The following is a 26,690-nucleotide window of genomic DNA, read 5'->3' as shown; positions in this document are numbered from 1 at the left end:
CTTCAATTCCCTGTTTTGGCCTTGCTTGCGAGCGGCATTGGTCGACCGATTGGGGTCGACCGCGCCGACCAATCCACTCGACCAATGAGTTGCCGTTTTTGGCAATTAGGTTGATTCTTGCTCTATTTAAGTCCAACCTCGAGTCCACTTCGTATTTGCTGCCTCCAAACCCTCTGAACGAACCAAAGACCTCTCGCAAGTCATCTCTCTTGCACCCTTGGTGTTTTCTTGACGGATCTTCGTCGGAACTCTTCTTTTTGCATCAAAAGGTATGTCTACTCTCTCTTTTTCTCCTCCATCTTTGTTTTTCTTTCCTTTTTGAGTTGAGACAGTAGAAGAGATGCTGCATCCTCTGTTGCAAACATCTCTGAACATGTTCTCATGATCATCCTAAGGATTTAAGGCTAGAACAATGATCTTAACCATGATCATTGCAAGCTTTTGAAGGATTCATGATCAAACCATGATTTAATCTCTGTTAATCTTCTAATCTGAATTCCGATCTCTTTGGATCTTCTTTCATTGATCATGTTAGTGGTTAATGGTTGTGTTTTCTTTCCATGATCCATAATCCATAGAATTCTAGTTGTTCTCTTCTACCTTACTATGTGTTCTTCATGATGCATGATAGTTACATATATGGTAGGTTTTATTTCCTTATTTAGATTTATGCTTCTAAGCCTTATTCCATGAAGACCTATGCATGTTTTCATGTTTTCATTACCGAAAGCAATGATCCATCCTCCTATAGTTCTTGTCCTTGTTTTCTATTTCAAATTCATCAAGATCCATGTTTGAGTTAATTATGGTAACTTTTTGTTTCCTAATTTGGATCTTGATACCTTGATTTGATTAGTGTTTTGAGGTCCCCTATATGCTAGAATACTACTGATGTAGTCTACCCCTTGATTAGTACCCTTTTGAACCACCAAATTCGGATTTCATATCTTAAAACTCTGATTTTATAGGCTATCGTCTGCATTGGTCGATCGATTGGTCGACCGGACCACTCGACCAATCCACTCGACCAATGAGTACAGCAACTCCAGAATTGGTCTGTTTTGGATGTTTTGATATATTTTCTGTTAGGGATCTTTCCTAATATGTTGTATATACTTGTTTAGGACCTTCTTCTCAAGTTTGCCAAGATCTTACTTGATTTCTTAGGATCCTTTTGCGAGTTATAAAAGGTAAGGATGGTTATTTCCTTAATTACATAGATAGCATGAATCTAGTTTCTATATTTGAATATCATGAATATGTTTCCTAAATTAGATTCTTACAATGATATACTACTGTTGCATAACTTTGATTACAGTAGCATTACTTATTCATATTGAATTGATTCATGTATGATTTACTTACCAAAGTTATACAAGTGATTGTAATATTGATTTCTTTCCATATATGTAGTTACCATATATGTGATGATATGAATTGATGCATGTGTATGCTTACGTATGGTTTGGAAAGGAGAGGTGTCCTTTCGACACTTCTGTCCTTGGACTACTACGGGAATATTATGGGATGTTTCCGGAGATGCCCTCTGGACACCTTCCTAAACTGTTGGATGACATATCTAGGATTGTCTAGTAGTGTTTGGCTAGGATGTCCTGTTATGTCGAGACCCTAATCGGAGGGGTATTGAGACCGAACGACCCGTGGTAGCAATGGGGATTCATGGGCGCTCAAGACCGGTAACCAACCCGTGAGAGGACAGGGAATCACATTGTGGGGGCCATTTATTGGTAGGGTTGCATATGATTAGACTTGGGCTCACGGGCGCTTAAGACCGGTAACCAACCCGTGAGAGGACGTGAGAGCTTCCCGTTTACCATATGTGGATGATCAATAGGGTTGATGAGTCCGTAGTCCGAGTTGGTCGGTGCCATAGGATACGCTGACTCTAGTGTGAAGGATACCGGAAAGGATCGTCGGGGACGAGGAATGGAAGTATCTGGATCGACTTGATGTAACCAAGTAGAAGACTTGCATTTGGCTAGGTTTTACCCCGACATGCGCCAAGACTTATACCAAATGGTTGTGAGAGAGTGTGTTGACTTAACCCCCTGCCAAGGTTTGTCCTCGAGGGATGAAGGACCCATTACCAATCGGGCTGCTCAAGACCGGTGAAATGATCCGTGAGAGAATCCAAGATATCTTAAATGGTTGAGGATGTGAGTGGACCTTCCTAAAGAAGTACGGTGCTATGACTTAAAGCATGTCTGCCAATAGAGACCAGCATCCATAGAGTTAGATTCATTCATTCATTGTTTGTCTCATATCATATTGCATTTATGTTTGTTCCGGAATCTTGCCATTTATGTTATTATGGATTTTAACCGCCTTTTCGGGTTTCTTTGAAACTCATTCCTTTATTGTACAATGTTGTTAGACTATCCTGTGTCCGAGTATTATGACGGTCCCTATGAAGAAGCGCAAGGCGAAGAGACATATCTCCCAGGAAGGTGATTGCGGTTACCACAATTACTGCGAAGATCCCGCGAGTGGTTATGCTCCGTACGATGCTTAGTCCGACCATTGAGTGGAAGCGTCCTTGTGCTATTTATGAGATCTATACATACAAGGATGTCGTCTATAAAGTGGAGAATAATTTAGTTACCCAATGTACTTGCTACTGGGATTAGATTTTGTCTAGTTTATTCCTTAGAGCTACTTTTCCGCTGGATGTAAAGTGGGATTTTTGCTTCACTTTACTTATCTGTTTGATACTCTGATTATATCTATTATTCTGATTCGTTTATGATTCATTCTTTCATTATTGGATCTATGATTTATCTTCCGCACTCTTGTTATGATTGTTCATGATTATGTTATTGTTTATGTGGGAGGTTGATCACTCGATACCTGATCTTCGGGCTGTGGATCACACTCTCGGGTATGCCAGATAGGGTACCGGCTGGGAGGGCGTGACAACCGCTCTCTCACATCACCATTGGTCTAAGTACTGGCGCATGTCAGGGTCAAGCCAAGCCAAATGCAAGTCTCCGACTTAGTTACATCAAGTCAGATCCAGATACGTCCATTCCTCGCCCATGGCGATCCTTTCCGGTATCGTTCACACTAGAGTCCTTATAGTCCCTAACTACGTACTCATCAACCCTATTGGTTATCCACATATGGTAAATGGGAAGCTCTCACGTCCCCTCATGGGTTGGTTACCAGTCTTGAGCGCCCGTGAGCCCAAGTCTATCCATATGCAACTCTACCAATAAATGGCCCCCATAATGTGATTCCTGTCCTCTCACGGGTTGGTTTCTAGTCTTGAGCGTCCATGAATCCCTATTGCTACCACGGGTCGTTCGGTGTCAATACCCCTCCGATTAGGGTCTGACATAACAGAACATCCTAGCCAAACACTACTAGACAACCCTAAATATGTCATCCAACAGTTTAGGAAGGTATCCAAAGGGCATCTCCAGAAACATCCCATAATATTCCCATAGTTGTCCAAGGACAGAAGTGTCGAAAGGACACCCCCCCTTTCCGAACCATACTTCATTCACAAACATAAATCCATCATATCACATATATGGTAACTTCTTATATGGAAAGAAATCAATAACAACATCCAACTTGTACATAATTGGTAAGTAAATCATACATGAATTAATTAGCATAAACAAAGTAATGCTACTGTAATCAAGGTAGTTGCATTAGTAGTATATCGAGTGTAAGAATCTATTTAAGGAAATAAATCAAAGAGAATCAAATATAGAAACTAGATCATGCAATCTATGTAATTAAGGAAATAACTATCCTTACCTTATATAACTCGCAAATAATCTTGGAGAATCAAGTAAGATCTTGTCTAAACTTGGAAAGAAAGTCCTAAACAAGTATATATAACATATTAGGAAATATACCTAAAAGGAAAGAGATCAAATCATCCAAAACAGACCAAATATGAGGTTACTGTCCTCATTGGTCGATTGATTGGTCTCTCGCCTCGGTCGACCAACCGAGACAATGGCCTACAAAATCAGAGATTTTTGAATACAAAACTGAATTTGGTGGTTCAAAGGGTACCAAACAAGAGGGGAAGGGTAGTATGCTAGTATATAGAGGACTTCAAAACTCCAATAATATCAAGTCTTCAAGTTACAAATTAGGAAACAAAAACTTACCATAATTAGATCAATCATGGTTCTTGAAGAATTCATAGCAAAAATCATGGACGAGAAACTATAGGATGATGGATCACTAATCCGATAAAGAATTCATGAAAAGCATGCATAGATCCTCTAGAAAAATAGATCTAAGACTAAAGAACATCAATCTAAATAAGGAAAGAGAATAGATACATGTTTTCCTTCAAAAGCGAGTGATGATCTTGATGAAGATCATCCATCAAGCTTTAGATCCTTAGGAAAAGAAAGGGAATGAGTAAAGTGATGGTTGCAATAGAGATGAAACATCATCTCTACTGTCCTTAAATAGAAAAGGAAAGAAAAGTAATGGAGATTCAAAGACAAAACATTGAAGAGGATGATCACATACCTTTTTGTGCAAATGCAAGAGATTTGACGAAGATCCGTCAAGAAAATCACCAAGGATGCAGAGGAGATGACTTGCAGAGGGCTCTGGTTTGTTCCAAACAGTTTGGAGGCAGAAAATACGAAGTAGACTCGAGATTGGACTTAAATAGAGCAAGCAAAGACCTAATCAGCAAATCAGATCTCATTGGTCGATGATTGGTCGACTGGCCCAGTCGACCAAGCAGAACTGTCACACCCCACCCAGTCGGATCCGGTAATACCCGAATACCCATGGGGGTGATACACCGCAAGATCTAGGTTCAGTGACAAATCCATACAAAACATGATATAGCATAATTAAATGGACAAGAATAAATCAAGTTGAAGTAATAAATTATCAAATCTTAAATAATGATTACAATCATCCATTATTTCAAATCAAAATTAAACATCGAGTCTTAGAAGAGAAAGAATATTTAAAGTTGCAGTGGAAAATCATTTAAGGAAGCTCTAAGGAAAAGAAACTCCATAAGAGCAGTCTAGGCATGAACATGAAACATCATGAGCTTCCACTTCCTCTCCGACAATGCCCTCCTGGTAGCAGGGTCCTCATAACTTGTAGAGCAGTCTAAAGAAACAAACAAAATAAAGGAATGAGTTCATAGAACTCAGTGAGGTAACTAACATTCATATCAATACATTCATCCATACTCCATATCATAATTCATAAAACAATCATGTATTTAATAATATAAACAACAAATGCATGATGATGATATGATGTTCCTAACTCTATAATGTAGTCTCTAAAGTAGACACGCATTAAGTCACACACAAGTCTTCTTTGGGCAGTCTCATCACTCTTCCCTCACGGCACTCAAGCACGTCTGTTGGGTTCTCCGCGGCAATTGGGTCAAGTCACATCAATCCATGGCTAGGGTATAAGTCACCACTCTCTCACATCACCATTGGTATAAGATCTGGCGCGTGTCAAGGATTACTCTAAGCCCAATGCAAAGTCATACGATCTCGTACTACATATGGTCCGGATACTTCCCCTATGGCACCAACCAGCTCAATTCAGTATCTTTTCCCACCTAGAGTCAACGTATCCTATGGCACCAACCAACTCGGACTACGTTGACCCCTAACCCTATGGTCATCCACATATAATGGACAGGATGCTCTCCATGTCCTCTCACGGGTCATTTCACCGGTCTTGAGCGCCCATGAGCCCTTGTCTATTATATGCAACCCTACCATCTCATGATGACAGTGGGCTTGCTTGATGCTCACAGGACCCAGCCACTGACATCACGGGTTAACCGGTTTCAATACCCCTACCGGAAGGGTAGTAGTACTCATGAGGTCACCTAGCCAAACACTTCTAGACATGCCCTACATATGTCAATCAGTAATTAGAGAAAGCGCCAAGGGCACCATAGGAATGCGGCCCATACCGCCTCCTTTGGTATCCTATGACAGAAATGCCAAAAGGGCATTCCCCATTCCCCAATGTTACCTAGACAATCACATAAGATCACTAGGGCAATGGGCAAACCCATGACCCTAGTAAAAAAATACAAGGTAGAGGGAATAATAATATTCCTCCTCTTTCATCTCATACAATTTCATACCATATTCATATCAATAACATAGGATTCAATAGCAAAGAAAAATACTTAAGCAATAAATCTTACATTCCATTTGTGCAAAGTCATACACATGCATATTATGGTAAATATAAATTTACAACAGTTTATATCAATAAAAGAAATTAAAATAACAATAATTAATTATGTATAACAAGGTTAGTTATTCCTCACCTTTTTACTTTGCTCCTTTCTCCAAAGTCTGAGAATTCACTCCCACAAGTTTGGTGACTAAAGATACATAATGCCTATTCATACAAGAAATTAATAATCACAAATTAGAATCAAATTGGGTTATCCCAAAATCTTCCCACGAAAATCCAAATCCTTACCCCTACTTTACAAAAGGGTAGTTCCCAACCTTATTATTGAATGGTCTCTGATTCGCCACTGAATCGAAGTCTAAATGAAATGAAACGTTGGGGAAAGCTAATTGGCAAAAAAAGGATCCTATGGGTACCTTCAATTTGATTAAATTTGACCTAAATCAACATGCCCCAAATTGGCTCTCATAAATCACCCGTGGGTAACCTAGAGAGTCAAAATGAATCACCCTTAGCATGGGATCTTACCATTACTCACATACTCAAGAGAAACATTAATATAAGAAAAGATAAGCATCTAGGGTACCTATCATTATTCCCTTTCATAGATCCCCACGAAAGAAGAGAAGAAAAACTCTCACCAAAGCCTCCGCCTCTTTCTAGCCTCCAAAAATGCATTTACGGATGAGATAAAACATAAATAGGGTTTAAAAATCCGAATTTCCATTTTTGCCCCTAAACAGAAAATTGGGTGGGGGGGTTGGTTCACCCAAACGGCCCAATATTCCGGCCCATGGTTGGACTCCCAAACGGACTCCGATTTTAGTGATTTTTGGCTCGTTGGAAAGGTCTTTCGATGACCTTCGATTTGATACCTTATTTGCATCAATCAGATTCTCCGACATCAATCTATGGTCATTCAAATATCACCCTATTTACATCATTGTGATTAATCTTCTCTCTTCATTTAAACTCTAGGAGAGTTGTTGAGTCATTACGAGGGTCATCCACCAACACTAGGTCCATTTTCAAACCTTAGGGCTCGACTTAAATGGTCCGTGATTTTTTCCAAATCAAGGCCCAGGTTCTTGGTCTTAAAACCATGGGTTAAAGGGGTAGAAATCCGGGGGATTTCACAAGAACAACAAGTCCAAAATAGGAAATTGAAGGCTCAGATCAAATCCAAACATGAAGGGGTTTTACACACACACCAAGTGACTTACCTAGTAGGTAGAAATGCCTTCGAACAAAGTCAGAGAGTACTCCAAGTACATCAACTAATTCCTTCTTCATCAGGGTGCAGTTTCCATAAATGGAACACTGTCATCAACACTCATGGATTCTAAGCCAGCACCAAGTCTTCCACTAGGATGGCCCATAGTTGACTTCTTGCCTTACTTTGGGTTGTTGGACCTACAAACAATAGGGTTTCCGGGTCAAGGTTAGGGTAGGGTTTCACAACTCAGACCAATGGTGGTGAGTGATAGTGTTGACCTAAACCCCAGCCATGGAATGTCCGAGATGGATGCCAGACCCAATTACCACATGAGAACCCAAAATACTTGCATCAGAGCCGTGAAGGAGAGTGATCTGAGACCTACCCAAAGGAGTATGGTGTTGTATCTTAATGCGTGTCTGCCAATAGTGACCAGCATACTTAGAGTTAGGAGCATACTTGCATACATTATCTCATATCATTGCATTATGTTTGTTTTGAACTGCTTGTAGTTGTTTATCGTGGATTGAACTACTTGTTAAGTTCTTTTGAGCTCACCCTTTGAGAGATATATTTTTAGATTCTGTTGCAGGTATCGATGACTACGAAAGTCAAGACATTGAATCCACGATGAGTGACAGGTACTCTATACAAGGTGTTAGCTGTTACAAAGATAACAGTGAAGGTGCCTTGTGAGATTATGAAGCGTACCTGGATTAGTCCTATCTTGGAGCTAGTTAGACCGATTTTGATTACAAGAGTTTATGAATACGATCATAATTTATATAGTTGAAAGAGTTGTATGATTAGAATAGTTTTCTTTATGTTCTTAGTTTATTCTTGATGTAATTGTTTTAGACTTACTTTAATATTTCATCTACTCTTCCACATTTGGACCCATAGAATTTTTCCCCCTACACTCTATATTTATTTTCTCTGATTATACTCTGATGATATTTCATGATTATTTACTTTGATTGATTAAGAAAGGTAAACATTGATTATCCGTTGCTCATGATTGTCTTATTGCGTTATGTGGTTATATGGTTTCCCTAGACTTTACTGTGGGACTTATGGAATCACATCTCTAGGTATTGCGGTTAGGGTTGTGAAATCTGGCCCAAACCTAGCCAGGACACCCTATTTGTTTTGGTATAAAGAAAGACTTGTTTAATGTTAGACCTTGAAGTCGGACCTTGATTTCAATGTTGTTGTCCTTGAAAGCCTTAGGAGGCCATGTCCGACCTTTTCCTTAGGGTAGATTCTATGAAATCCGGCCTTATCCTTACCTTGACCCGGCCCGGAATTTGTATTGTCTGTAGATCCAATGACCCGAAGTGGTGGGAGAAGTCCTTGTGGGCCCTCTATATGGAAGACATGGTGTTCGACCCGAAACCCATGGATTTTGATGATGGTGCTCCATACATGGAAGCATTGTCAGTGTGCTGTGAGAATCTGCGCAGCGAAGAAGGTGAGCTTAGTTGGTGGACCTAATGAACTCCCGTGCCCAATCTGAAGTTATCTCTGGAAACTAGACATCTTTATTGACTTTTAGGAGAAAACCGCACTCAATTTGACCTTGTATAGCCCCCCGAATCCACATCCGAAGTTGCTGAGTTATTTATGAAAATTCTGTTGAAACTACCTTGGGTTGATACTGTTGGTCGATACCATCAACCAAGAGCATCGACCCAACAAGCCCAGATTCGAATAAAAAGGTGCTTTTTGGATATTCCTTCCTCCTTTTAAGTGAAACCTCGAACCTAAAACATTATTTCACTCATTTCAACATCTGAGAACGTGGGAAAGCTCCTCTAAGCCTCCTCCTTGGCTTGGGTGTTGATTTTCTTCAAGAATCCTTTGTCTCTCTTCTCTAATCTCTTCTACAAGGTATGTAATCTCTCACTCTCTCTCTAATCTAGTTCTACCTCACCTTATTCTTGCTGTTGGGGCTATGAAGGAGGTGTTGCAACCTTGCAACCACCTCTTCTAATGTCTCTTGGGATTCCTATAAACCCCCATTCATTCTATCAATGCTACGTATCTCATATCGATTCTTAACCTTGTCTTTCTTATGAAATTCCTCCATAGCAACATGATTTCATCTCCAAAACTGATTCCTATCGTATGCTAAGTCTGATTATATGTTAATAATCATTCCTAATCTATTGCTTATCATTCTCTTGATTGAATCCCTGATCTCCCTTGCAATTGCATTGATTTCATTATGAAACTTGATGTTCTTGCTCTCTTACTTTGATTCCTCTTCATGGCAACATGAGTTCAAATTCTTAATCTGATTTTCTTTAGCAATGAGGTCTGATTATATGTTAGTAATTGTCTATATTCTGTTGCTCATCATTCTATTGATTAAATTCCTAAGCTCTCTTGCATTCGCAATTGATTCCATTGAAGACCATGAATTCCAACTCTTGAACTTCATATGTCAATTTGGGGTTTTCTAAATTGACCATTGGATCATGTTAAACCCTTGATGATTAATGTCTCTATATTGTGTTTGAACTATTCCCCAAGTTTCGTATTGATCCGAGACTCGGAAGACAGATTTTGAGCCAAAACCCAAAAATCCAACTTGCTGTCCGAGACACTTTGGGTCGATACCTCTTGGTCAATACCATCGACCCAATGTATTGACCAACAAGGTTGCTGTCAACAACTTTTGCCCAATTTTGATCCATTTGATCTCCGATTGTTTTGATTTCTTCTCTAATCCTTCATGTATGTTTGTTTAGGGCTTTAAGACTATAATTGGACCATTCTCTTGTGACTTCGGATCATCTTCTTCAAAATTTGAGGTGAGGATGGTTATTGCCATATAACATAGACTATATGACTTTCACACTGTTGTTGGTAACTTAGTAGACTTAACTTATTAGTTGATTTTAGACATCATATGACTACTATAGTTACCTTATGACAGTAGCACCATGCTTAATTAACTTGGTTTATCATGTTTACTTAATCTTGTCATTTTTTTATACACTGTATTATGAGATGTTATGACATGTTTTCAATATGATAATGTATTGTTGATATGTAATGGATGGAAATAAGCATGTGATTGCTTAGGTTTGATTTGGGATTGGGGAGTGCCCTACTGGTACTTCTGTCCTTGGACATCAGAGGGAATAGTATGGGATGTTCTCCGAGGATGCCCATCAACGCTTTCCTGGATCATTGGATGACATACATAGGACTTGTCTAGTGGTGTTTGGCTAGGATGTCCCTGTCATATCAGACCCGAATCGGAAGGGCATTGAGACCGAACGACCCGTGGTAGGGTATGGTTGATGGGCACTCAAGACCGGTAGCCACTCCATGAGAGGACATAAACCATACTACGGATACCCGAAAGGGGCCATTTATTGGTAGGGTTGCATATGGATAGACTTGGGCTCATGGGCGCTCAAGACCGGTGAAATGACCCGTGAGAGGACATGAGAGCTTCCCATTTACTATATGTGGATGACCAATAGGGTTGATGAGTCCGTAGTCAGGGACTATTAGGACTCTAGTGTGAAGGATACCGAAAAGGATTGTCAGGGACAAGGAATGGACGTATCTGGATCTGACATGATATGACTAAGTAGATGACTTGCATTGGGCTAGGTTTTACCTTGACATGCGCCAATACTTAGACCAAATGGTGATGTGAGAGAGTGGTGACCGAAACCCCAGCCATGGATTGTCCCGAGGGATGCAGGACCCAATTCCCCCCGGGGATGAGTGATTGAGACTACCTAAAGATGTATGGTGCTATGACTTAAAGCATGTCTACCATAGAGACCATCATACTTAGAGTTAGATTCATGTTTGCATCATATGTCTCATATCATATTGCATCATGTTATGCTGTGCATCATATGATTTATGTTATTATGGAATAACTTTCCTTGCTGAGTTCTTTTGAACTCACTCCTTTTTGCAACATATTTTGTTAGACTTTTCTACATGTACTACTTTTGTTGACTGTGACGGTCAACACTTTGAGGACTAAATTGGTGACTCATACCACTTTGGCTATGGCGACTACATCGGTGAAGGCTATCAGTTCAAGACTCATATTTGTCAGGAGTAGATTCGGCCTGGCTTAGTTTCTTATGATTATGTTATTGAGGAGACATTGTATAAGTTAGAAGAAACTTTAACTTAGTTGCTTACCTTTTTATTTCCCTTCTTTGGAGATCTGGTTGTAATCTTTACCTTATTTCGATCTACCTTCCGCACACGTTTGTAGAGTATATTTCCACTATACTCTATAGTTGTCTTTTGATTTTGTACTTGTTATTCCGCTCTCTGATGTTCTTTGTGATCCTTCTGTGATCATTTCTTAACTTTTATTATTAGATTACTTGAATACCATAATTTGTTTTCGCTTTTGATTATATTATTGTGCTAAGTGGATATGATCGTTCCTAAACTGGATCTGTTGGGCTGTGGATCACTCCCGAGTAACCTAGATAGGGTACCCCCTGGGTGGATTTTGGGCGGGATGTGACAAGGGTACTGGCTAGGGGGATGTGACATGGACTTGGAAGATGGACCTTGAGTACAATGTTGACACTTTCGGAAGGTCCTATGGAGTCATGTAAGACTCTTTCTTAAGTTGATTGAGGATCCAAGTGGTAGTTTTGCCTTTTGGAAACAATGATTCAGCAATTTGCAAGGGGGGAACCCTTTGGTTGGTCCATCCCATCGACAAAGACCATCAACCAAAGCAGCCTATGGACATAATTGTGCATTTTTGGAAGTTTTAGGTTTTGAAATCCTATTTATAAGTAACTTCGGACTAAACCTAAACACTTTGCCTTTTAACTTTTGGAGAACGTGAGAAGAACCCTAAAGCCTCCTCTTCAAGCCCAAGGTTGATTCCAAGCATCCAAGCAAAGTTCCTACATTGATTCTTCTTCTACATGTTTAGTATTCAATCCTATACTTCGTTGATCTATCCTCTCTACTGTTTCTACTATATTTTTTTGATTGTGAGGAAGGTCTTACACTACTGTAATGGCCTAGTATCTGATCCTAATAGTCTTAGAGTGAATTCCCATTCACTTAACTCTTTCCTTTGACAATAAGGATTGTTTTCAATGATTTGATCTAACATGAGACCATGATTTACTCTTATTGTAGTTATTTGATTCTAATCTACGTTAGATATATTCCTAAGTTGTTTTCTATGCATGATCTATTGTTTTCTTACCTTTATAATGAATCCCCATTCATTCTAGTCTTTCCATGAGAATCCACAGATAAAGCCTATTAGGTGATTTGTTTGATTTCTATTCCAATGACCTTGTTTGATGTTTAGACCATCATAGATAATGTCTATATGTTATTTTAGAAATTTGCTATTAATTTCGGAGTGTTCCAATGTGATTCGAAGAGTTTCCGACCAAAGTTGGAAGTTACTGTCTGTACACAGTAGCCTTGGTCGATACCATTAACCAAGGCCATCGACCGATGGTGTGCCTGACAGCAACTTTGCTTCGTTTTGACTCCGTTTCATCTTCGATCATTAAAGTTTGTTCCTTATACTCACTACATGTTTGTTTAGGGTTATTTTGGTGATTTTGGACTTGCTCTCTGCTCTCTTTTTCAAAGTTTACAAAGTTGAATATAAGGTGAGTACGTTCACTCACAATATGCACAATTACATGCTTCGATATGCTAGGACTTATATGCATGTTTTAGCTGCTGTAGTTTTACTTTTTCTATAATGTCTTACTTCTATAATTATAGTAGTCTACTCATGATATAATTTACATTCTATTATTGATTATGAATGATGTGATTGTGAGTTGGACTATATTGTGATATCTACGAAATCATGACATGATGTGATTGCCCAAGTTGTGATTGGCAAATGGGGAATGCCCTTTTGGCGTTTCTATCGTTGGACATTAGTGGAGGTGGTATGGCACGCTTTCCTATGGTGCCCCTTGGCGCTCTCCCTGATTACTGGTTGACATACCTAAGATTTCTCTAGATGAGTTTGGCTAGGGAAAACCCTAGCATATCTGACCCTATCGGAAGGAAAATTGAGACCGAGTGACCCATGGTTGCAATGAGAATTCTCAAAATACGTGCATCAGAGCTATGGGAAGATGTAATTCACATTTTGGGGGCCATTCATTGGTAGGGTTGCACATAATAAGCCTAGGCTCATGGGCACTCAAGACCAGTAACCAACCCATGAGAGGACATGAGAGCTTCCCCTTTATTTTATGTGGATGAACAATAGGGTTGAGTGTGAAATCCATCCCAAACCCTAATCTGGAAATCTAATTGTTTGTAGGTCCGAAGACCCGAAGCGAAGGTAGAAGACAATTGTGGGCCATCTCAATGGAACCCATAGAGATTGATGATGGAGTTCCCTATATGGAAACCTTACCTAACTTGGAGAAGAAACTACAACTTTTTGGGGAAGAGGTTGGTTGATGGACTTGAACCCTAGTTTGACACATTTGGAAGGTCCCTCAATGCTACGTAAGACTCTTGGTTGAGTTGGGAAAAAGGCCCCTTTGGAATTTGGTTTATGGACTTCCAAAACTTGATTTTTGGCCTCTCTAGGATTGTTGATCGATCAGATCGACCAACCCTGACTAACCAAATGTGCCAGGGACTGTTTTGTCAATCCCTGTGTTTTATGGTTTTTGAAGTTCTATATATTATAATTTCGTGTTAAATTGCCCCATAATGTTGTAAAGCCTCTAGAGTATGTGGGAAGCACTTCTTAGCACTCTCATTGGAGCTTTGGAAGATCCTCAACCATTCACCGAAGTTCTTCGAAGAATCTTCTTCCTTAAGATTGGTAATCACTCTTACTCTCTCATTGATCTACTCTCTGAATGATTTATTCTTGTCTCTGTGATTAAGAGGAGGGTCTTATGTCATTATCATGACCTCTTTTTCAATCATTATGGTTTTAGAGTGAATCTCCATTCACTTTATTACTTTGCAAATCAACACATGATGATTTCGAAGAGAAATCAAGTGTGATCTTCATGAATGAATATTCATTCTAAGTTTTTGATTACTGAAGCATGTTAGATTCATTCCTATGATAGTTTTTGACTATGATCTATTGTTCTTTCTTTCCTAGAGTGAATTCTCATTCTCTCTAGTCTTTCCATAGAATCCACGGATTGATTTTGATAGAAGCCTAGTTTATGATTAAATTTGAATTCTACTCCTTTGACCATTGTTGATGCTTAAACTTTGCTAGATAATCTTAGTTTACAATTTTAGAATTTCCCTCAAAATTTTGGAGTGTTTCAAATCTCAGAAGTTGAGTTTCAAATAAAAAACTAAAGGTTTTGTTCATACGGAACTGCTGTGGTTGATCACTCTTGGTCGATCAGAGCGACCAAGCATGACTGACCAACAGAGTCAGTGACAGCAAGGTTGCTCTGTTTTGATGCATTTCATTTCCAATCTTTGAGGGTTTGTTCCTAATGCCTAACCTATGCTTGTTTAGGGTTTCTTTGGTAACTTTGGACCTATCCTCATACTTTCCTCCGGAGTTTTATGGAGTTAACTAAGGTAAGGATGTTTGTTCTCAAATAACCTAAATTACATGATTACTTATGTTGGAATTGAATTTGCATGATCATACTACTGTTTTTAAGACTTGCTTATAATTATATTGCTATTGTAACTATTGTAACTACAATAAGATAATGCTCATGTGATCCACTTCCTTGTAATGACTATGAATGCTTGTTTATTACTCATGTGAATGATTTATCAGTTATGATTATGAATGACTAAATTGGGGATGTGTTTGCCTAAGTTGTAACTGGGGAATGGGGAATGTCCTTTTGACCTTTCTATCTTTGGACACCAATGGAGGTGGTATGTGACACTTTCCTATGGTGTCCATTGGCACTTTCCTAATTACTGGTTGACATACCTAGGGCTTGTCTAGCAGTGTTTGGCTAGGTTACCCTGTTATATCGGACCCAATTCGGAAGGGAATTGAGACCAAGTGACCCATGGCAGCAATGAGGATTTGTGGGTGCTCAAGACCAGTAACAAACCCGTGAGAGGACATGAATCACATTGTGAGGGGCCATTCATTGGTAGGATTGCATTTAGTAGACTTGGGCTCATGGGCGCTCAAGACCAGTAATCAACTCATGAGAGGACATGAGAACTTCCCATTTACTATTTGTGGATGACAAAAAGGGTTAATGAGTCTGTAGTCCGAGTTGGTCGGTGCCATAGGATACGATGACTCTAGTGGGAAGGATACTGGAAAGGATCGCGAGAGGCAAGGAATGGAAGTATCTAACCCTGACTTTATATAACTATGTAGATGACTTGCATTGGGCTAAGATTTACTTTGACATGCGCCAGTACTCAAACAAATGGTGGTGAGCAATAGTGTTGACCTAAACCCTAGCCATGGAATGTCTGAGAGGGATGCAGGACCCAATTACCACTGGAGAACCCAAGATACCGAGATGGTTGAGGGAGATTGATTTGAGACCTACCCATAGGAGTATGGTGCTATGACTTAAAGCATGTCTGCCATTAGAGTCACATCCACCCAGCCAGTACCCTACCAGGCATACCTGGGTATGTGATCCACAGTCCCAAGGATCAAGTATCGAGAAACCATGCCTCCCACATACGGGATAGCACAATCATGAACAATAATAATTAAGGTAAAATCATATAATAAATGACATAAAAAAATAAGATAAGAACAACTAATCAAAGTGCGGAATAAAATGATACCAAGTGTATAATCAAAAGGAAGGAAGTGAGCGGAATTCACTCCTTTAGTGGCGGCAGAAAGTAGTCAAATAAAGTTAAGTTATAGATCCGACATCTAAAAGAGTATATCAATGAAAGTTATAATTACAGATCCAGGTTCCAAAATGATAGCATAAAGGCCTAAGCTAAGGTCTCCTTGGTCTTATACAATGTATCCTCATAGGTGTACACAAAGGAAACTAAGCAGGGCTTTCCCACACCAGGGTCGGGCTAATCTTGGTACGGAGGGTAACCACCCTCGGTATCTTCACTGTAACCTTCATAATGGCCAAGACCTTCAGTATAGTTTGAGGGATCCTAGTCCACCTCGAGGTATGAGCCATCAACTTTTTCGGTACCTGTAGAGAAATCTAACAAAACAATTGCATAGAAAGGAATGAGTTCGAGAGAATTCAGCAAGGCAGTTATTCCATAATACATAAACCATATGTCACAAATCATAACATGATGCAAAATGATATGAAACACATGATGCAATTATGATTCTAACTCTACATATGCTAGTCTTTATGGTAGAAATACTTTAAGTCATAGCACCATACTTCTTTAGGTAAGTCTCAATCACTGGTTGGTAATGGGTCTTGCATCCCTCGGGACAAATCCATGGTTGGGGTTTAAGTCACCGCTCTCTCACATCACCATTGGTCTAAGTAGTGGCGCATGTCAAGGTGAAGCCTAGCCCAATGCAAGTCATCTACTTAGTCATAACATGTCAGATCCAGATATGTCCATTCCTCCCATCCCGGGATCCTTTCCGGTATCCTTCACACCAGAGTCACGGATATTACTCACCGGACTCACCAACCCTATTGGTCATCCACAAATAGTAGACGGGAAGCTCTCACGTCCTCTCACGAATATAACCCACCGGTCTCGAGTGCCCGTGAGCCCAAGTCTAGCTATTTGCAACCCTACCAATAAATGGCCCTTTCCGGGTATATGTAGTATGATTTATGTCCTCTCATGGGGTGGTTACCGATCTTGAGCGCCCATCAAACCATACTACTACCATGGGTCGTTCAGTCTCAATGCCCTTCCGATTCGGGTTTGATACAACGGGGATGTCCTAGCCAACATATCTAGACAAGTCCTATGTATGTCATCCAATGATTCAGGAAAGCATCAATGCGCATCTTTGGGAACATCCCATACTATTCCCTCCAATGTCCAAGGACAAAAATGTCAAAAGGACATTCCCCAATCACAAATCATACTTATCCAATCACATTCTCAGTTCATCATATCATACATACATATACATCATCATATTGAAAGATACTTCATATCATCACATGATCAAGTGTATAAGTAAATAGCAAGAATGAATAGACATGAAAAACAAAGTAAATAAACATGGTGTTACTGTACAGTAGTCATATGATGTCTAAATACAACTAATAAGCTAAGCCTACTAAGTTGCCAACATCAGTGTAATTGTCACATAGTCTATGTCATATGGGTATAATCGTCCCTACCTTAAGTCACGATGATTGTAAAACCTAGCCCTAACCTTGACCCAGAAACCCTATTGTTTGTAGGTCCGAAACCCGAAGTAAAGCAAGAAGTCAGCTATGGGCCATCCCAATGGAAGACTTGGTGACTGGCTTTGAATCCATGATTGTTGATGACAGTGTTCCCTTTATGGAAACTGATTCTTGATGAAGATCAGATTAGTTGATGGACTTGGAGTGCTCTCTATCATGATTCGAAGGCATTTCTACCTATTAGGTGAGTCACTTGGTGTGTGTGCAAAACCCCTTGATGTTTGGATTTGATCTGAGCCTTCATTTCCCTATTTTGGTCTTGCTGTTCTGATTGGTCGACTGGACCAGTCGACCAATCCAATCGACCAATGGGTTCTATCTTTGCTAATTAGGTCTTACTTACTCTATTTAAGTCCAATATCGAGTCTACTTTGTATTTTCTGCCTCCAAACTCTTTGGAACGTACCAGAGACCTTTGCAAGTCAACTCCCTTGTGTCCTTGGTGTTTATCTTGACGGAACTTCGTCAAAACTCGTGTTCTTACACAAAAAGGTATGTCTACACTCTCTTCTTCTTCATCATCTTTGTTTTTTTTCCTTTTTGGGTTGAGACAGTAGAGAAGATGCTGCATTCTCTATTGCAAACATCTCTGTACTTATCTCTCATGATCTTCCTAAGGATTAATGGCTAAAGCAATGATCTTAATCATGATCACTGCAATCTTTTGAAGGAATCATGATCTAAATCATGATCTTGTCTTCGTTCATCTTTGATTTAAATTATGATCTTCTCAGATCTATTTTATTGATCATATTAGTAGTCAATCGCTGTGTTTTCTTTACATGATCCATAATCTATCAATCTCTAGTTATTTCTCCTTTATCATACCATGCTTTCTTCAAGAATCATGACTGATACATCTATGGTAAGTTTTGTTTCCTTATTTAGATCCATGTTCTTCGGTCTTAGATCTATTTTCTTGAAGATCTATGCATGCCTTTCATGATTTCTTTATCACAATCAATTATCCATCATCCTATTGTTCTTGTCCATGATTTATACTTTGAATTCTTCAAGAACCATGATTGATCTAATTATGGTAACTTTTGTTTCCTAATTTGTAACTTGAAAACTTGATTCGATTAGTGTTTTGAAGTCCTCTATATACTAAGATGCTACCATTGTAGTTTACCCCTTGTTTAGTACCCTTTTGAACCACCAAATTCGGTTCTTTATTCTCAAAACTCTGGTTTTGTAGGCCACTGTCTCAGCTGGTCGACTGATTGGTCAACTGAGCCAGTAGACCAATTCAATCGACCAATGAGTACAGCAAATCCAGATTTGGTCTATTTTGGATGTTTTGATATCTTTCCTTCTAGGTATCTTTCCTAATATGTTGTATACACTTGTTTAGGACCTTCTTCTCAAGTCTTGTCAAGATCTTACTTGAATTCTTAAGATTCCTTTGCGAGTTATATAAGGTAAGGATGGTTACTTTCTTAACTACATAAATTGTATATCTTAGTTTCTATATTTGAATCTTGTTAGTTTATTTCTTTAATTAGATTCGCACAATGTTATACTACTGTTGTACTGTCTTGATATCAGTAGCATTACTTGTTTATATTAAATTGACTCATGTATGATTTACTTACCAGTTTTATACAAGTTGGATGTTATTATTGATTTCTTTCCATATATGAAGTTACCATATATGTGATGTTATGGATTAATGCTTGTGTATCCTTAAGTTATGGTTTGGAAAGGAGAGGTGTCCTTTTGACACTTCTGTCCTTGGACTACTACGGGAATATTATGGGATGTTTCCGGAGATGCCCTCTGGACACCTTCCTAAACTGTTGGATGACATATTTAGGACTGTCTAGTAGTGTTTGGCTAGGATGTCCCATTATGTCAGACCCTAATCGGAGGGGTATTGAGACCGAACAACCCATGGTAGCAATGGGAATTCATGGGCGCTCAAGACCGGTAACCAATCCATGAGAGGACAGGAATCACATTGTGTGGACCATTTATCGGTAGGGTTGTGTATGGTTAGACTTGGGCTCACGGGCGCTCAAGACCGGTAACCAACTCGTGAGGGGACTTGAGAGCCTCCCGTTTACCATATGTGGATGACCTATAGGGTTGATGAGTCCGTAGTCAGGGACTATGAGGACTCTAGTGTGAAGGATACCGGAAAGGATTGCCAGGGGCGAGGAATGGACGTATCTGGATCTGACTTGATGTAACTGAGTAGGAGACTTGCATTTGGCTAGGCTTTGACCCTAACATGCGCCGGTACTTAGACCAATGGTGATGTGAGAGAGTGGTGACCTATACCACAGCCATGGAATGTCTCGAGGGATGCCGGACCCACTATGAAAAGGTGTTGTGTGATGAGACCTTCCTAAAGAAGTACGGTGTTATAACTTAAAGCATGTCTACCAATAGAGACCAGCATACATAGAGTTAGAATCATATTGCATCATGTGTTTCATATCATATAGTATTTTACTTTGCTTTGAAATCCTGCCATTTATGTTGTTATGGATTAACTGCCTTACTGAGTTTCTTTGAAACTCATTCCTTTTGTACAATGTTTTGTTAGACTACTCTACAGGTATTGATGACTATGAAAGTCAATTCGAGGAAGCGCAAATTGAAGAGGCGTACTACACGCAAGGTGCTGGCAACCATGAAGATTACACTGAGGATTCCTCAAGTGGTTTTGCTTGTTACCAGGATTAGACCTGACGTGGAATGGGAATGTCTGAGCATAGTTGATGAAGTCTACGTTTATGAAGATGTTCTCTATAAAGTAGAATAGACTTTAGTTTAGTATGCTTCAGTTTTCTTTCCTATTTTAGATACAGTTGTAATCTTTCTTTTGATTTACAAACTACTATTCCGCTGGTTGTAGAGTGGGATTCTGCCTCACTTTACTTATTAATTTAGACACTCTGATTATCTTTCGTACTCTGATTATATACATGGTGTATTCTTTCCTTATTTGGATCTTTGGTTTATCTTTTGCACATTGATTATTATTGTTCATGATTATGTTATTGTCTATGTGGGAGGTGGATTACTCGATACTTGGTCTTCAGGGCTGTGGATCACACACTCGGGTATGCCAGGTAGGGTACCGGCTAGGTGGATGTGACAATGATGATAATCCAAAGGTCACAAAAGAATGATCCAAGTATGGTATTAAGACCCTAGACAAACATAAATGAAAGATTAGAAAAGAAATCGGGAAAATCGGAGGTCGAACGAATAAAATCGGCGAAGTACACAAATCAGCAATCAATTGGTTGACTGATTGGTCAATTGACTCAGTCAACCAAGCAGTCGACCAAGTGAATAGTGTCGGGGCTGAATAGTGTATTTTGGCCTGAAATCGATCTTCCGAGGCTCGAATCAATTCGAAACTTGGAGGGATTCATTGTAACAGTATAAGAACACTATTAATCAAGTAATTAACACAATCTAATGGTCTAATTGGAAATCCCCAAATTGAAACCCTATGTTTTGAATACAAGAATCATAGCATGAATTGAAATCAATTGAAATTGCAATGGAAATGAAGGAATTAGCTAGGGGAACTGATAAGAAAGGGATTAGAATCATATGCTAGCATAGAACATAGACATAGCACACTTCATACCTTGGTTTAGGACAAGAATGCATGAAATTAAGAAGAGAATCATAGCAATGCATATGCAAGAATTGAAATGAGAGCATCAATAGAAATGGAATAAGATCATAGATTAGCTAAGAGTGAACACTTGGAGTGATGGTTGCAAGGTTGCAGCATCAACTCCAAGTTTGTAACAGCAAGAAAAGAAAAGAAAATAGTAGAATAGAGAGTGAGAGTGATGAATCATACCTTGTAGGTGTTAATGGAGACAAGAAGCAATGATTGGCAATGATTTGAATGGAATAATCTTCACCACTACCAAGGAGGTAATTTGGGAAGCTCTCCCCACGTTCTTAGCAAGTTAGGAATGTGAAATAGGGTTCAAAACACGAGAAACACTTAAGTAGAGAAGGGAATATCCAAAAAGCATCTTTTTCTCGGATTTGGGCAACCTTTGGTCGACTGGCTTGGTCAACTAGCCCAGTCGACCAATCAGTCGACCAAGCATGGACAATATGCTTGATCCAAGGAAATGAAAGGGTAGATTGATCCGAATTGAGTTGGGTTTTCTCCTACAAGTCAATAAACAAGTCTAGAGTAGAGAAATACCTTTGAAACAAAACTAGAAGCGCATCAAGCACTTCAACTAAGCTTCCCCTCTTCTAGGTGTAGTTTCTCACTGAACACTGACAATGCATCCAAGTTAGTGGCATCACTGTCAATGTCCATGGGCTCCGAATCATACACCAAGTCTTCAACTACGAGGGCCCACAAGTCTCTTCTTCTACCACTCCAGGTCTTCGGACCTACAAACATCAAGGGGTCCGGGTCAGAGTCAAGGTTAGTATAGGGTGGGTTTCACAATTAAAGACCAACATACATAGAGTTAAAAGCATAGTTGCATGACTGTCTCATATCATAATGCATCCTCTATGTTTTGCAATCATGTTATATGTGTTATATTGGAAATGAACTACCTTGCTGAGTTCTTTTGAACTCATTCCTTTTGAACAACTTTGTTAGATATTTCTATAGGTACTGATGACTATGAGAACTAGTACTACGAAGCCCTAGCGGATGACTCATACTATTCCCAAAGTGCCGGTTGTTATGACTACGATGGTGAAGACTACATGTGAAGTTGGAACTTATCAAGCTTAGTCAGACTCTGGTGCTTGTCTGTCGGCATTGGGGTATTGAAGCCTTTACCTTTAGACATACCATTTATAGATTTGAAGAGACTTATGTTTAGGAGTTAGTTTATTTCTTTTCTTACACTCTTGAGACGGTTGTAATTTCATTTACATTTGGATCTACTTTTCCGCTGCTGTTCTAGAGTGATTTTTCGCTACACTCTATATTTGATTTATTCTTTTGGTATCATTTTCCGCACTCTGATTGGAATGTAATCTTTCTATGCATCTTGATTATTCATTCATAATATTTACACATTGATTTAGTCTTGATCTCGATTATATTATTGTGAATGTGGGAGGATGATTGCCTCAGACTGATCTTTGGGGCTATGGATCACACACCCAGGTATCGTGGATAGGGTACTGGCTGGGTGGATGTGAAATTGAGAGTCTATGTAAGAGACGGTGACTCTAGGGAGGGAGATATCAAAATAGACTGCATAGGCATAGAAGGGAGGCTAACATATCGGAACGGACTGTCTAGTGCACGAAAGGGAGATATCCAACTCTGAGTGGATGTGACTTAATAAATGACTTGCATTGGCTAGGTATTAACCCCAACATGAGCCAGTACTCAGACCAATGTTGGTGAGAGATAGTGTTGACCTAAACCCCAGCCATGGAATGTTCGAGATGGATGCATGACCCAATTACCACCAGAGAACCCAAAAGACGTGCATCAGAGCTATGAGGGAGAGAGATTTAAGACATACCCAGAGGAGTATGGTGTTGTATCTTAATGTGTGTATGCCAACAGAGACCAACATACTTGCATACATTGTCTCATATCATTGCATCATGCCTGCGTTGAACTGCTTGTAGTTGTTTATTGTGAACTAAACTACTTGCTGAGTTCTTTTGAGCTCACCCTTTTGGGGATATGTTTTTAGATTCAGTTGCAGGTACTGATGACTTTAAAAGTCAAAACACTAAATCTAGGACAAGTGACTGGTACTCTATGCAAGGTGTTAGCTGTTACAAAGATAACGGTGATGGTGCCTTATGAGATTATGAAGCGTACTTGGATTAGTCCTATCATGGAGCTAGTGTGACCGATTTTGATTACAAGAGTTTATGAATACGATCATACTTTATATGAGTTGAAAGAGTTGTATGATTAATAGTTTTCTTTATGTTCTTAGTTTATTCCTGATGTAATAGTTTTAGACTTACTTTAGTATTTCATCTACTTTTCCGCATTTGGACCTATAGAGTTATTTTCCACTACACTCTATAGTTATTTTCTCTGATTATACTCTGATGATATTTCAAGATTATTTCCTTTGATTGATTAATTAAGGTAAACATTGATTATTCATTGCTCATGATTGTGTTTTTGTGTTATATGGTTTATATGGTTTCCCTAGAGTTACCGTGGGACTTGTTGAATCATACCTTCGAGTATCACGGTTAGGGTACTGGCTAAGGGGATGTGACATGGACTTGGAAGATGGACCTTGAGTACAATGTTGACACTTTCAAAAGGTCCTATGGGGTCAGGTAAGACCCTTTCTTAAGTTGGTTGAGGACCCAAGTGGTGCTTTTGCCTTTTGGAAACAAAAATTCAGCAATTTGCAAGGGGGGGGGACCCTTTGGTTGATCCCATCGACCAAAGCAGCCTCCGGACAGAATTGTGTATTTTTGGGAGGTTTAGGTTTTGAAGTCCTATTTATATGTAACTTCAGACTAAACCTAGACACTTTGCCACTTAACTTTTGGAGAACGTGAGACGAACCCTAAAGCCTCCTTTTCAAGCCCAAGTTTGATTCCAAGCATCCAAGCAAAGTTCTTCCATTGATTCTTCTTCTACAAGGTTAGTATTCAATCCTATACTTTGCGGTTTCTCAACTCAGCTTTATTATGTTTAGAATGCATGTTATGTATTTTATTATGAGTGTTTGCCCACGCTCTTTCACTTGATATTGGGTTTGTAATATTTTTATAAACTTATGCATTTTTGTCAATTATGCACTCTTAGTAGTTTCATAAGCATTATTGTGTTTTATGTTTGTTTGTTTAATAGCTCTTATGTAACTTTGTGTTTTATAAACTTATTGTATCTTATTTAAATTAGTTCCATTATGCACTTATGAAGATTTGTGTTCTAAGTTCATAATGAGCCTATTATTCACATCTATTTCACAGTCATTTTTGGATCGATGACTCTAGATGCCCCTACTAAATCACATAGATGTTAGGACTCGTATGAACCAAGGCTCTGATACCACTTCAGTCACACCCCACCCAACCGGATGTTGTCATACCTGAATACCCGTGGGGGTGATACATCGCAAGACTTAGGTTCAATGACAATTCCATACAACACATGATATAGCATAATTAAAAGGACAAGAATAAATCAAGTTCAAGTATATAGTTATCAAATCTGAATTATTAATAGGTTATAATCATCCATTTCTTCAAATCATAAGTTATAACATAAGAGTTTGAAAAGAAAAGATTATAGTTTTGTTCGTAGTGGAATATCTAAGAGTTTCCCTACTGGGAGCCAAATCCATAAGAGCAATCTAAACAAGGGCATGAAGAGTCATGCGTGTCACATCCACCCAGCTAGTAGCCTATTCATGGTACCCGAGTGTGTGATCTACAGCCCCAAAGATTAGTTCGAGGAAATCAACCTCCAACATTTACAATAATACAATCAAGAACATAACTAAATCAATCTTTAATTATTATAAATGAATAATCAAGAGAATATTCAAAAAGAGTTTACAATATAACCAGAGTGCAGAAAATGATACCAAAAAAATAAATCAAATGTAGAGTGAAGTGGAAAATCACTTTACAATAGCAGCGGAAAAGAAGATCAAATTTTAAAAGGAAATTACAACCAATTCCAAAAATGGAAGAAAAAAACTAAATCTAAACTAATGTCTCTTTTAGCTTAAATAAAATTCGTCTAAATTTATAAGTCTCAATATCCCAGTGTCGTTGCACTAGCTCCAAAGTATGACTAATCCTAGTACGCTCCACAGTCACCTTGGTAGTCTTCACTGTCATAGTCATAACAGCTATTAGCTTGGGAGTAGTATGAGTCATCCAGGGTAATCTCATATAGTTGTCCTTTATAGTCTTCAGTATCTGTAGATAGATCAAACAACATTGTTCCAAAAAGGACGATTTCAAAAGAACTTAACAAGATAGTTTATTCCACAATAACACATATAACATGATAGCAAAACATATCGAGACAAATCATGCAAGTTGCTTCTAGCTCTATATATGTTGGTCTCTAGTGGCAGGCATGCTTTAAGTCATAGCACCATATTCCTCTGGGTAGGTCTCAAATCACTCTCCCTCAACCATCTCGGTATCTTGGGTTCTCAGGTGGTACTTGGGTCCTGCATCTCTCTCGGACATTCCATGGCTGGGGTTTAGGTCACCGCTCTCTCACATCACAATTGGTTTAAGTATTGGCGCATGTCAAGGTTAATCTTAGCCCAATGCAAGTCATCTACTTAGTTATATCAAGTCAGGGTTGGATACTTCCATTCCTGGCCTCTCGTGATCATTTCCGGTATCCTTCCCACTAGAGTCATCATATCCTACGGGTACAACCAACTAGGACTACAGACTCATTAACCCTATTGGTCATCCACAAATACTAAACGGGAAGCTCTCATGTCCTCTCACGGGTTGGTTACCGGTCTTGAGCGCCCATGAACCCAAGTCTACTACTGCAACCCTACCAACGAATGTCCCCCACAATGTGATTCATGTCCTCTCACGGGTTGGTTACTAGTCTTGAGCGCCCACAAATCCCCATTGCTGCCACGGGTCACCCGGTCTCAATTCCCTTCCGAATTGGGTCTGATATAACAGGGTATTCCTAGCCAAACACTACTAGACAAGCCCTAGGTATGTCAACCAATAATCAGGGAAAGAGTCAAGGGGCACCATAGGAAAATGTCCCATACCACCTCCATTGGTGTCCAAAGACAGAAATTTCAAAAGGACATTCCCCATTCTCCAATTATAACTTAGGCAAACACATTCCAAATCAGTCATTTCATAAACACAACTGACGAATCGTCACATAGGTAAATAATCAATCATTCATAATCAAAATAACAATTGAATCACATGACCAAGTCTTACTGTAGTTACAATAATTACAGCAGAAATGTAAC

This window comes from Hakea prostrata, chromosome 3, assembly GCF_041222555.1.
Source record: "Hakea prostrata isolate BN-2017 chromosome 3, UWA_Hpros_2, whole genome shotgun sequence".
NCBI lineage: Eukaryota > Viridiplantae > Streptophyta > Magnoliopsida > Proteales > Proteaceae > Hakea > Hakea prostrata.
The sequence above is the reverse complement of the archived record's forward strand: the minus strand, read 5'-3'. Positions refer to the sequence as shown.